General features: G+C 46.0%; 1 protein-coding gene across 1 annotated transcript in view; it reads left to right on the top strand.

Moving 5' to 3' along the window:
• Positions 1-14,842, top strand: part of IGFBP5 (insulin like growth factor binding protein 5) — a 37,617-nt gene that overhangs the window by 564 nt on the left and 22,211 nt on the right. The gene's annotated exons all lie outside the window — the stretch shown is intronic.

The raw sequence follows: 14,842 nt of genomic DNA on the forward strand, positions 1-14,842 counted from the left end.
CTGAACATCTTTCCCTGCTGTCTCCTCGGATGCACCACCTATCCCATCAGGTCACCTTTCCAATCCGATTACGCCCAGGTCACCCCCCACCCACCCCACCCCGCTCACTTGCACCTCCCTTACCTTCCATGACACTTAAACCTGTGCAACCTCCACAGTGCTGCCCTATGTTCCTCCCTTGCAGCGCATCTTAACCTTGCTTCACCTGCAAGTGTGTTTTCCTTCTTTACCCAACTCTCACCTGGTCACTCTCCCCCTCCTCAAGCCTGGGCTCCTTATCTCCCATTGCATAACTCCCCCCCCCCCAATCCTTATTTTTACATGCCTGGTTTCTCACTCAGATGAATTTTCCACCTCACCTGTTGCCTCCTCGACCATCGCTTCACGCCACCACCTTTCACACTCCCACCTCCTCTTTTGGTCCCTCCACAATCCTGTCACATTTTAGTAGCAGTCTATCTTCTCTGGCTTTATATTTAATGCTCTGCATCTATGTGGCAAGAGCACTCAGACAGATACACCCCATCAAGTCCCATTCAGTTCAGGCTCCATACCTTGTGAGTCTCATCTGTGTCCAAACTTGAGAGTGGCTTTTTCCTTGTGATGCATCTGAATGTTTTGATGGGACATAGAAAGGAGCAGGTGCAATACAGTAACAAAAAAAAAATGCCGAAGAAAAGAATACTTTTGAACAGGGAACTTTGATATACATTTTAGAGGGGTGAAGAAGCCAGCATTTCCTAACCTGTATTCCATTTGAGCCATTTCTTCTTTTTTGCACACCTGGATGCAAAAGAGAACATTCTCTCTCCCCAAACAGCCACTGATTTGCCCCCCTCCTGTTTCCATCTTCTGCAAAAAAAAACAACAACCCACAAAACACACACACCAGGCATCTGCTTTCTGCCAGCATGCCTGTTGCATCCATACAGTGAAGATTTGCAGTTACAACTTCTCCTTCCCAACACCCCATAAATCTTCCTGCTTTTATGACAACTCCAACCCCCCCCCTCCACACACAGAAAGAGAGCCGTTGCCTTTTCCTGCTGCTGCTTAAAAGCATTTGCTGGCTTTGGGTTGTCATCTCATCAAGCGGAGTGAAAATATCCTTAAGAAAACAAAAACAAGTTTCCAAAATGTCAGGTGCTCCATTTGGAAGAGGTGAAAGGCGAAGGCATTTTGCTTGGATCATTCCATAAAGTGGAACTAGTCTGTTAGAGGGGGAGGAGGAGGAGAAGGAGGAGGAGGAGGAGGAGGAGGAGGAGATACGACTTGATTTCACTGTCTTGGAACCCAGTAAACTCTGTAACAATCCACTCACACTAAAACTATGTGGAATATCCCCATTGCACGTCATCTACAGTGTGTGTGTGTGTGTGTGTGTGTGTGTGTGTGTGTTTGGTCAGTAATACGAACAATATGGTTCAGTGCAAATACGGCGGCATGCAGAGCAATACACTCTGCTCTTCCTTTGGAGTTGCAACAGTGCCACTTACAGACAGATGAGACCAGCAACAGTTTGACTTTTTCATTTGGTCTGAACGGGCCTGAGCATTTTTTCTCTTTCCATCCCCCTTTCTCGCCCCTCCCCCTTCTCTCACGCTTTCGGATCCAGCTGTACAGCAGGTGCTCCAAAATTGTCTGTAAGAGGAATAGCCAACTTCTGAATTCTTGGGGGCCACTCTGTTCTCCAGACAGCAGTCCTGGGGCTCAAAGTATGTAGCTTGATGCACAAATAAACCAGGGGTTGTTGGGCATTATAATAAAGCCTCAGATTAGCCAGCAGCAGCAGCCTTACGCACAAAAACCCAAACAGTGTTGAATCTAAATGTGGCCTCTCCCTCTCATGCATGCAGCCATTATATAATTATTTTTTGTTTCCTGGGGAGGGCTAAAGTCCTTGCCATCCAGCAGGGGAGACCAGCAAGGAAGCATGATGATTGGTGGGTCGTGTCCAGTCTACAAGTTTATAGCAGGCCATTCCTAGTCAATATGAATGGACTACTGCTTTTTAAAACTTTTCTTAAGAGTAACTTAAAGTTTCTTGCAAGTTTTATCTCAGTTGCACTTTCCAACTCTAAAAGAGGGTGGAATCAAAAGGAGATGGAGAGAGAAAAAAGAGAGAGAGACCTAAAAATGGCAGCTCAACTACTCCCAGTGGATTGGCCACGAACCTATTTATTAGGCTGCTGGAGGCTTACAGGTTAAAGGGTGACAGTTTTTGAGGACTTTGGAGTCAGAAGGTGGACACTAATCAGAAACAGACCTTTGTTAGTTCTCAGTGCTATTTTTCTGGAAAAAGAGGTGGCAGAACTCACTATGAACACCTCCCTTGTTCTCTTATAATGGCAATGGCACCTACCTGAGAGGTGCCGGAACTGAGTTCTGGTGAGTTCTGGCTGTGGGAAAAAGCCCCGAGTAAAATTATCAGGAACTGTTGGCATGACTGCTAAACTATTCTTGCTGTTAAGTTAAAAGTTTCAGACATGTGGATCCTAGGTGTGTGTCGTACTGCAGAAGTGTTGCTCTAGCACTCTGATGGGGCTGCCATGACATCTCCTTGCTGTCTACCTCAGTCCTGTTTCCAAGACCTGCCAGTGAATTCCTAGGATCCTCGTTTTGCTCCTTAGTTAAACTTTAATCCAATAGTGTAAAAAGCAGCTGTTGAAAATAATACCAAAGTCACCTTTTTTTCTGGAGATGGGCATGTGCTGGGAACAGATGACTTGCAGGCATAACTTTGTGCCTGCAGGAGCTTCATATATATATACATACACACACACACACACACACACAGAGGAATTTCTGAGGGCAAGGCATAGGGAAAATAAAAGCTCTTGGCACCAGAACAGTAGAGTGTGAGAACAGAGAAGTATATTTTCATAGGCATGTTTCTAAGCAACTGGTGAAAAGGAAAAATGAAGTTTGACTTGAACTTGAAGGCTTCTGCCAGGTTGGCCAGAAATCCAAGGAGCAATCGCTTAGGAAGCCAGTCCCAGCAATGACCAAAATTGGCCCAGAGCTGGAAACTGAAGAGAGTGGGGGGAAGTCAGGCCTGTATACAATAAATTAAGCACTGGTGGGGAGAGATGGTTGATTCTTCCCTGTTCTTAAATGATCTTCTGCCCTTCTTGCTTTTAAAGTGGGGTTTCCTCTCTCTCTCCGCCCCCTGTTTCCTCTTCAAGATGGGCTACAATAGTCTAGTAGACAGCCTTTTGGAAACGAGGGCCAATCACTATACCTCTGCTTGTCCTTGCCCGCTGATAAAATTGCATGACTGCCAAGTCAGGTAGAGTGAAGCGGTGGCCAAGCCCACTGAAAGTGCCTGCTCATTCTAACTGACACTTGCATGCCACGGGATGCTGTTGTTAATTACCCACACACCCGGTCCAGGGTAGTGCAGCATCCTGTGCCCAAGGCAACTTGACCGCTTGCATCCTGAGTGCCCACACTGAACCGCATGCACAACTTCTGCCAGCCATTAAACAGCAACCCTACCTGCAGCTGCTTTCCGCTATGATGTTTTTATTTAGTCGTTTATTATTCGGCCAGCCATTTCCCAGCTACCTTTCTGATCATTTGGTTATATGCTTATGCTTCCATCATCTGTAAGCATCCAGTCATAGGAGCAGTCATAGGGAGCTCCCAAATGCCAGGTTGGACCGTTGGTCTATCTAGCTCTGTATTGTCTGTATATCTATACTGACTGGCTGTGACTCTCCAAGATTTCAGATGGAGGTCTCTCTCAGCCCTACTTGGAGATGTGAACCTTCCTGCATACAAAGCAGATGCTCTGAGCTATGGCCTTCCCCCCCAAAGTAGGCAGGTGGGCGCTGGCAGACTGCAGAATGAGGTTGGTGGGGCAGAGTCCTTCTGGAAAGACATGCAGCAGAAAGATCATAGGGCCCATTCTTCCTCAGACCAAACCAAATCAGAATGCAGGGGGGTGTTCATATAACTGAATACTTATCCATGTTCTGTTTTGTTTCAAAAGCCTTTCCTGCATACAGAACATTGGCAGATCAGGAGGAAGACTGAGCTATAGTCCTTCTTCCTGATATGCTAGCCTTTGTGGTTCTTCTTTTAAGATGGGAGAGCATTCAATCATTTGATTCCCCTACCAGTGGTTTGAATGGTACACTAACCTGCTGGAAGTTCTTGAGAAGGGCATCCAGTCATCTCATTCCCTGCCAGCTTTTTGAAGTAGTATAATTCCCACCGAGCTTCCTTGTCTTATTCCAATGAACACGTTGTTAACCTCAGACACCAGCCACACCCTCACAACCCTACCTGAGTAATGAAGGCTTGCAGAGTAATATCCAGCTGCCACAGAAGCATCCCCTGGTGGCCACATGCAGAAACAACAGCGGCATTGCAGGAAAATAATAACTAACAGAAAGATGGGTTGTGTGATAACAATTATATTGTTGGTGTGATTTCCTAAGGAACCAAGCAACAGGAACAAAATGGCCAAGGTATTTCCCATTTTTATTTCTCAATTAAAGTCAATGTTTTTGAGAATAGAATGCCGGCAGATATACTTTCTGGTCACTTGGAAAATATGGTAGTCACTTGGAGTGAACAGGCTACTGGATATTTGTATGCCTAGTTCAGAAACCTACAGCCAACCAACATGAATTCCTTTTTCTCAAAGAGGCCAATGAAATCACCTACAAAGAGAAAATGAGAGGTGTTGTTTATTATTTATGCCAGCACCACACATATATTCCTAGAATCAGTGTATCCTTCATATACAGATGAGTGGTCATATTCCTAGCAGATATTTGAATCATAGAATTGTAGAGTTGGAAGGGACCCCAGGGGACATCTAGTCTAACCCCCTGCAGTGCAAGAATCTCCACTAAAGCACCCTTGACAGATGGCCATTCAACCTTTGCTTAAAAGCTTCTTAGGAAGGAGAGTCCACAACCTCCCAAGGGAGACTTTGGCCATGTGGCTTACTTGCAGGGGAATTGATGCAACAGTGAAGAAATGAAATGGCAATCATATTTAATATGGCTGTTCCGGATTTATCCGTTTTTATTTTAGAAATGTGACCACTTTTTTCCACCACTTTTTTTCCTCACCACATCACACAGGCGTTTTTATTTTTCTGAGAGAAGGCAATTAGCAGCCCACTCTTTCCTAGGCATGTTTCTCCACCGGAAGACCCACTGTGGGCTCCATTCGCACATTACATCTCCCCCTCTTTTTTATTAATTGCTATTTAATGCAACACAAAAGTGGCACTCATTCACTTATAATTTTCCAGACAATTTGCACATTACGTTTTTCATATGTGCATGGCACATCAAAAGAGAAGGGACTGTGGCTCTGGGCCTGAGTACATCCTTGGCATGTAGAAGGTCACTTGGTCAGCTAATTCTCTCCCTGCTTCCTGCATCTTCACCCAAAGAAAGATGTCAGGCAGCACAGGGTTGGAAAGGGGCCTGCCTGTATCCTTGGAGAGGTCACCCTAGCCTCAGAATAGACCATGCAGAGTTAGAGGGATTTGACTCAAGACTCCATGCCACATCTTCTGACTTCATGTATTTGGTGCCTGTGATGTGTGAAGCATCCTGGAGAGGAATAGGAGTCATGACTTGATAAGCATGCAAGGGATTGTGGAGCCCAGGGGGCCTAATTAGTGTTTGCTACCCAGATCCCCAAACCCACTGGAAGGTGACACATTTCCTAGAACCCAAATGAAAGAAGTCCTTCTTCCACACAGTGCATAGTAACACTATGGCATTTGCCCCCACAAGAGTTAGTGATGGTCGCCAATTTTGATGGCTTTAAACGAGGATTAGACAAATCCATTGGACTGGTTTCAACTACCTGATTCCATTAGTGGAAGCAGGATGCTGGACCAGGTGATTTTTGGCCAGATCCAGCCTGGCATTCCCTCCAACGTTTCTGCAATGAAAATAGGGACATCCTAAGGAAAAGCGGGACATTCCAGGATCAAAGCAGAAACTGGGATGACTGTAAATCCAGAACTTTCCCTGGAAAATAGGGACACTTGGAAGGTCTGGCAGGGGTCTTCTAATGTTCTTATGTTGCTCCAAAGTTCTCTGTTCTTCCCTTCCCTTACGCCCATTTAAAAAAATCTGTACTGAAGTAATGAGGAATGAGTTGATAAACTACTGGTAGGCTTTCTTATGAGACCATGAGCCAATGACAGCTGTTACTAGGGAGGAGAGAGTCTCGGAGGCTGGATTTTAAAAAAAAAAAATTGCTGTATCAGCTTTCACAAGACAGGAGAGAAGCATCGACTTGAGCTTAAGTTTCCTGCGGCTAGTAGTAGATTTAATATTTTATCATTCCTTTGACATGCTTTCCCTTGCACTCCCCACTCAAATGAGTTTAACATGGGGCTGGGTATATAACAGACACACAACAGCTGCAGCAGGGTGTCTGGGATATAAAAGGGGGGCAGGTGCACAGCTAGGAATGGAGGAGGGAGGCCCTGGGTGAACTGGGGTTAGGGGGGGTGAGGGTTGGGGCAAGGGTCATGGGAGCAGCCAGCTGTGTGTGCCTTTGACAATTGCCAGGATGCGCTGTCCATCCCAGGGTGTAACTGGCAGCCCTTGGTGAACTGTTCTCTCCCTCTCTTCCTTTCTCTGCATGAAGCCAAGACAACATAAAAAAAACCCTCCAGACGTTAAAGCCAAGGCTAGTAGCAACAGGTCTGTGGCTTGCTCAGAAACTGGAAAAACGCCATTCTTTTTTCTTGCTTCCCTCTCCCCCCCCCCCCATCTACAGGGATAGGGGAAAAGGTTGGGGAGGGGAGCAAGATGTTTAAACTGTCAGGTCCAAGCAAGAAAGCTGAGTTTCTGTGAACTTTGGGGGAAGACGGCAGAGTGCTCCAGAGGGAAAAGGTGGCATGTGGATTTTGAAGTGGGGATGGGTTTAAGGAAGAGAAGCAAGTCAAACACCAGAGAAACTCAGATCTGCAAAAAGGGTGTGTGTGAAAAAGAGGAGTACGGGAAGCTACTTTCTGAAGTCAGCTTACCTTTTCATCTAACCTGTCTTTATCTCCTGTGGCTGGCTTTGACTGGTGTTGGGCAGAGGACTTTTACATCACCTTCTGTCTGATCCCTTTTCTCTTGAGAAGCCAGGGTTTGGACCTGGGATCTTGATTGTCTCTGCCACTTAGCCATGGCCCCCTCCTGAGAGGAAGGATCTGTACAATGGAAGCAGAATTTTATCCACAAAACTGATCGGTCAAAATTAGTTTATTCATGTGTTGGATTTTATATACATAGAGCTGTATTCTAACATCACACCCCCACAGGAACATCAAGGGACATTGGAGGCAGGATAGGTGCACTGAATGAGCAGAGGTGACAGGCATGTCACCTTGCTCCCTTCCATATAATATGGACCAGTATTATCTGACCTGGCTCCATACATGTATAGTGTTTACTGAACTGAAGCTGAGTATCATTTGTCCATGTGCTTCTTGATGCTCCCCCCCCCATCATTTGTATGAAGACGTGTCCCAGTTCTCCACATATGATAACATGCTTAAAAGGCAGTGCCACCAGAAAAGGAGACCATAGGCATAATCCAGACTGACACCCCCCCCACCTCCACAAAACCCACAACAACATAGAATCATAGAATTGTAGAGTTGGAAGAGACCATGAGGGTCATCTGGTCCAACCGCTCACATTTGCCCAATGTGGAACCCACGACCCTGAGATTAAGAGTCTCATGCTCTACCGACTGAGCTATCCTTTGGTCTGCATGTGATTTGATCCACTACAGCATTGCAGGATTCTGACACAATTTATGAAAGGCAGTCCTAGCAATGACCATTTACTCTGGCTTCGGTGCACTCCCGCTGCTAACTTTTGAATCCATTTGCACCGGTTACCCACAATGCAGAGCTACCCTGTAGCAGGTGGTTTGTTTGTTTGTTTTTCCTTTGAGAAATACCGCTATTTGGTGCATTTCCCCTTGAACCACCATAAGCCACATTCACTTCAGAGTTAAGCGGAGTTGTGTACATTTGAGACAGTCATTGCACATGTGCAGACGACAGTTTCATGAACAGGAGGTGCTGGGGTAGCAGGGGCAGGGAAGCCAAGCAGGTAATACACATTGGGTGATGCTATCCTCTCTGTTGTGTACAACAGCATGCAAATGGAACTTAAAATGCAGCAGGGGAGGAAACAACCTCATTGTGTTTTAAACCCCCAAAGTGTACATAGCCTTGGAAAGCATTCCTTGACTGCAGCAATAGGTTGCTTAGTAAGTACATAGGGATGTCGGCATTCCTCTTGACCCTCCCTTTTGTTGCCTTCCGAAGAAGCAGAGCAGCAGAAGATGAGCAGCTTTCTTTTCAAGCAGAGCCTGGGGATTTTGGCAGCATCCTCCTGGCCATGCTTAGCTCATCCAGAAGTAAGCCCTATTGAGGCCTGCTCTGTACATGTGGCAAAATGGGGTGGCAGAATGCTGAAGGGACAGAATGGACTTTACCACTTCAGGCTGCAAGGGAAGGGTATCGCTTTAGAGTAAAATTGTGACATAGCCAAGAAGAGGTTACTTTCTGGCATGCTCCTCGCTCTGCTACTTTTCTACTTCCAGTTTTTCAAACCTGTGACGCCAACCCTTCTGCAGTCTGGAGTGATACAGGGGTGGGGGTGGGGGCTTTTTTCCCAGCCATGCTGGACATGGACATGATGGACAGTGACTTGAACTGTGCTTTACACAGGGATCACCTGCGCAATCAAGTTCCCCATGGGGAACTCAGCCGCATGGCCAACTCAGTCGCACTTTCACCTGCCCTGTCGCACGTGTTATCAGGTGTGGAGCATGTGATCTTGGCCTCACAGGCTAAATCGGGACTTGTGGTGGGACACATTTGGCAGTTCCCCGCCCTTGTTGAGTGCCGTCAGAACTCTGCCTCCTCCTTGCCGCATGAGTAGCCACTTCCGCTTTAAAATGGAGGCAGTGTTGCAGGCAGTCAAGGAACTTCCACGTGCACAGGGGCTGGGGGCTCAGCCCCTGTGCGATAGGGGATTCCCGGCCACGTCACTCGCCAGGCTGACCAATCAACATCTGTAACCAATAAAGTTGTGGCCTTTTTCTGCCCATTAACCTTCTATAATTGTGTCACGTGTCATTCATTTCCCACGGGGGGACGGGACATTGCCATGCAAGACTTAGTTCCTAGTAAGAGGGTTTAGGATTACAGCCCAATCCTATGCAGGCTCAGTCAAAATTAAATACCATTGATTTGCTACCAAGGATGTGTGCTAAGGCTGTAGCCTTAAACATATGTTCCCTTCTCTTCAAGTAGAAGCTGCTAAGGGATCACTAAAGAGAGATGTCAACTTCTACCCCCACTTTGTTTTCACTGTGTTTTTAATACCAGTATGACTTGGACATATTGGTCAGTGATGAGGCTCATCTCCAAGCTCAACTTCCATCCTCCTCTGTCCCTTGGCTGTTTTAAATAAGGACCATATAACACTTAAAGAGGTTTATATATGTAGTGCATACATGCCCACAAAGAGGATCTAACAGAGAGCATCTTTCGTTAAGTTGTTACATACAGATTCATTGCATTAATGTTTACTGTTGACTGAAAACCACAAACACTGAGAAGTTGACCTATATAAGGAATCCTTCCCACTCGGATGGATGTGTGCATGTATGTTCATAGGAATATCCTAGGAATTGCCTTTCCTTAATTTCACTGTACACAGGTTGTACATTGACAATAAAGGTATTATTATTAGCCCATTCTCTGCATGCAAAATCCACCTGCATGGTCTCTACTAAACTTAATTCTTGTAATCCAAGCATCTCTGGCATTTCCACTGTGCAAGCCTTTGAATCATCCTAGTCTGTATTTTTCTGCATTATTATTGTTCTGGGTGGGGTTTATCTGATGGTTAGGAATGGCTACTGGGGGTCCTGGCTTAGTGCAGAACCTTAGAAGAATAGTTGGCCATCATCAGAGGTTTCCCAGTCCCATAGATTCATGATTGCTGCTATCATTTCTGTGATTCTGTCATTCTGCCTGAACAAACTGAGATTCACAATTTCTCTTTGCAGAAGTTGTGATTAGCAAAACTTTAAATAAAAAAAGCAAAAGGCTAGGTGAGATTCCCTGAAACCCCGCAGTGCCTGCGCAGCAGTGAACCTGATCAGCTTTGCAAACATAACAGTGATAGCTCTAGCAGAAGAGTTCACATTGAGAGTTTCAGTGAGCAGGTTCCTTGCCAACTCTTGAAGCAGCTCCTGTAGCTCTCCCTTTAAAAAGAGTCTTATCTACAGCAATTACCCATAGCAGCTGACAATGCTTGACTTGAATTATGGTGCTGGAGGAGACTCTTGAGAGTCCCGTGGACTGCAAGAAGATCAAACCTATCAATTGTGAAGGAAATTAGCCCTGAGCGCTCACTGGAAGGACAGATCCTGAAGCTGAGGTGCCAATACGTTGGCCACCTCATAAGAAGAGAAGACTCCCTGGAAAAGACCCTGATGTTGGGAAAGATGGAGGGCACAAGGAGAAGGGGACAACAGAGGACGAGATGGTTGGACAATATTCTCGAAGCTACCAACATGAGTCTGACCAAACTGTGGGAGGCAGTGGAAGACAGGAGTGCCTGGCGTGCTCTGGTCCATGGGGTCATGAAGAGTCAGACATGACTAAACGACTAAACAACAACAACAACAACAACAACAACAACAACAACAACAACAATGCTTGACTCCATGCTCTGAAAAGCCTCACTGCTGATTCCTACAGATCAAACCTCTGCCAGAAGAGCAGGCCAGGCTGTTTGTTTTTCTGGATAGTTATTGAAGGTGGCATAAAGAGGCAGAGGTGTCATGTTCAGCCAGCAAAGGCAGACCTAGAAGATGTCTAATGCTCTTCCACTGCAAAAAAATAAAAATGAAAAAATTAAATGTGAGGGTCCCCACCTGCCTTAGGGGCCTTCTGGGTCAAATCTAGACCTTTGAGAGGGTACTCTTTAGCCTCATGGTTACCAACACTGGACAACAGATAAGCATACCAGAGCTGTTCTATATGGCCAATGGACTGAATAGCAGGCTCTTAGGGTGGGCAGGCTCTGCTGCTCCCCTCACCAATTTCCTTGCTGGCAGCAATCTTCTTCCAAAATTAATTGCTGATCAAAGTGATATGGCCTTGAAGACAAAAGGAAGAAATTGAGTAATTTCTCATTTCTCAATTTCCTCTCCTAACCTGTCAGAATATCGCCTTGTTCACTTGCCAGAGAAAGAGAAAACGTCTGGCAATTACCCTGGTGCTCTGACAGGTGATAAAAGGACCCCTACCCCCATGAGCTGTGTTCCCATGTATTGCCCTTCCACTACATCACTGGGTGGGCGGGGCAGGAGGTGGGATTCTGGGAATTTTGAGCCTGGCATTTGATCTGCATGTGCTTCCTGCTTTTGAGAGGAGGGAGCCAAGTGTCAGCACCACTGACAGCACTACTCATCAGCTGTGCAGTGAAGGTGGCTCTTTCTCTAACTCCTGAGCATAAGCAAATGGGCAATTGAGCTGGTACTTCTTTGCACAGCGCACACTGTGTTATGGAATGGTAGCAAAAATGGCCATAGGGAAATTAAGATTCCATTTCCTTTGCAGTGCACTATATGCATGGGGAAAGAAATAGCTTCCTTCTGCACAATATCCCTGGAAGGAAAGTGGGAATGTGCATTTCACAAATTTATTTCATTGCATTACACTGCACTGCACTGCATTGCATTTCTATCCCACTTTTCCCTACATGGAACTCAAGGTGGTGTACATGGTTTTCCTTTCCCTGTGGTATCCTCACAACAACCCTGTGAGGTAGGTTAGGCTAAGAGACAGTGCCTGGCCCACAGTCACTGGCTCTCCCGATGTGGAGAGCAGGGGCAGCTCAGCTCTTGGATTTAAAGCAACTCTGCCACCACCCCAAAAGAAAGAACATCACCAGCAACCTTGTCTCAATATTATTATTATTATTTAATTTAGAAAGGGTAATGATGTGATAAATGAGTGGGAGTAGCTGGAGAGAAGCCGATTTTTAGAGCAACACTTGGATTGTCTGGGTGGGAAGTTAATCAGAAGTTATGTGTTAAATTCATGGAACTGAACTGAGTGGGTAGCAGATGAATTCAAAAAAATATTTGGGGTGATTTGAAGAAGAAACTGATTGGCTTGCCTTCTGGGAAATGTAAATTTGAGCCGTTTTAAATTTGCACTTCTGCATGTCAATTAGCATATGCAAATTTGTGTAGTTCAACAGCGCTCCCTGTTGTAAAATATTTAAGTACACTAGGTTGCAAGGGAGTCATATTAATTGTTAGGGTAGAAGTGATTAAAAGCCAAGCAGCTCACACAGGTATTAGAAGAACAGCAGGCAACAAAATGTTGCACTATGAAATGCTCGTATTCAGGGTGCCAGCCAATCTTGCTTGCTTTGAGGGTATTCCATTCTGTTTCCCCCCTTCCTCTCACCCTGTTTGTTTGTCTCTCCCCCCCACACACACAACACTCAGGATTCCTCATTGTGCTGTTTTGGGGTCCCTCGCAATAATTTTCCCCTAAAATTGTTTCCCCCCCTTTGCTCTTGCATAAACCTCGGGGTTCCCCTAAGCCAAATGTGGGGAACCTTTGGCCCTCAGGATGCTTGGCCCATTGGCCATGCTTCCTGTCACTGTTGGGAGTTGCAGTTCATCAACAGGGTTCCCAACTGCTGCCAGACCTAAGCAGGGGGCTCCCTTTTGTGCATGGATGGTGTTGTTTTGGATACATACTAGATCAGCAATCAGAGAAGGCATTCTCTTGGTATAAGTAGGATCTGCCCACCAACATACTGCAAAAGTTCCCTCTCCAAGGCTCCCCCAATTTGCATCTAGGTCCTCCAGTTTGTGTATGCAAGCTGCTGGTGTTTGCATGTGCAAATAAGTACCATCCTAGACTTTCCAAAGGATGCAGGTGTCGTGGGTGGCTTGAGAATTTAACCCGCTAGGAACTAGACTCCATTAGACAATCCCTCCCATCTACCCACTGTGTGTTTTATTTTGATTCTTTCTTTTCCTTCAGTTTTATCTTGCCTTTTTTCCTGTCATGCAGCCCAATGTGGTGTTCCCAAGGGGTCACCCATCCAAGCACTGACTTTAGCAAGATTCAGTACCATGTCCCTGCAAACCACCTCCCCAACCATAATAGCAGCTACAGGGAGGGAAGGATTAGACAGGATTAGACAGGATCACAACAGAGTGGGAGGAAAATTAACCCCCTTTCCCCCTTGTGCCATTTTGCTGATTAAAATCTCTCCCCCCCTCCCAGCTGCTGTTTACACTAGGAGGGAGGGACTGCTTGGAGGTGTCATTTGGGTACCAATAAATTTTTCTCTGTAGGCTAAACATTTACTTTGGTATCAAGTGTGGGCAGGATTAGATTGCCCTTCTCCAGCAATAGTTAAGGGGCCCTGAAGCACAGTGTGTTTTATGGAGACCCTAAACATACCGGTAGATCTCCTACATCATGTCTAGCTTGGTCCTGCATGAGTGTGGTCTTGGTCAGTCCCTTGGATGGGAAGCAATTGCAGTGGCGGAGCTTCAGGCAGTGGTGGAGCTTCATGCTCCAGCACTGGGGGTGGGAAGCAGGCAGGGGTGGGGTTGGCACGTGTCCCGGGGGCTCCCATCGCCCCCCCCCTCCTCCACCCCTGAGCAATTGTGGGTGAGATCAGTTAAAAATCCATCGAAAAACATGGAAATCCAACGATGCCTGTTTCCCGGCTGCCGTGTGAACTGTTCAAGGTGCAGAACCTTCATCTGTGAGTGGGAATAAAGCTGGCAACATGGCCCTTACAATTTGTGAGGACTCTTTTTGTGAGTTCTCCTCCTAGAGGAAGAAGGGAGGCTTCTGCAGAATGTGGCACCTGGTTGTGAACCCTGCCAGGGCAAATTATTCAACAGCACTTTGTGGCTTTGTCGGGACAGTCTATCCAGAGGCAGAGAGAAGGGTGGGGTTAGGGAAGAATTTGGGAAAGGGTTGGTGGGAAACAGGGTCCAGGAAAAACAATTTATTTGTTTGGCAAGCTTCTGAAGATGCTCCAAAGAATCCAGAGTTTCTGTTCCCTTACATTTTTCTAATTGCAAACACAAGCCAAAGGAGTTGATGTTGGGAGGTGCTGCTTATTTCTAATGAGTAATCTCTAGGCTGCGGACCAATTACATACTTAAAGCAGATTTAGATGCTGTTTTCTCTTATTTATTTGTGCTCAAAAATACTACAATGTGAACACACACACAAGTTCAATTCACTACTCTCAAGGGACATTGAGCTACTCTTTACTGAAGTTTACACTACTGTAAGCCTCCTCTAGTTCCTGGCAATGGTGTTGCTCAGAGCAAAAGTAATACGAAGCACATAATTCTGGGACATGTGCAGACATCCAGTTGAACTGAGCATCTTGGTAACAGCAATTACCATCATTCCTGGCCATTAGCTGGGGCTGGTGGGAGTTGCAGTCCAATGTGTAGTGTGTGTGTGTGTGTGTGTGTGTGTGTGTGTGTGTGTGTAGGGCTCACCTACAGAACTGGTGAATGCTGCTTGGCTGGAGGGCTCACAAGGTTGGATGAGCTTAAAACTGGGTCAGAGTTCTTTTTTTTTTTTTACCAAAGCTACCCAAGGGGAAATGTCCTTAATAGGTGGTTTTTTTCCCCTGTGTGTGCTCACCTGCCTTACTAACACACATACACCTCGGTAGGCAATTCTTACCATATACACCATAGAAATGAGCCTCACTGGTAGAGTGACCAGATGGCTCTGGCAAATCTGACCAATATTTTTAATTAATTG

The sequence above is a fragment of the Lacerta agilis genome, chromosome 1, assembly GCF_009819535.1.
Source record: "Lacerta agilis isolate rLacAgi1 chromosome 1, rLacAgi1.pri, whole genome shotgun sequence".
NCBI classification, from domain to species: domain Eukaryota; kingdom Metazoa; phylum Chordata; class Lepidosauria; order Squamata; family Lacertidae; genus Lacerta; species Lacerta agilis.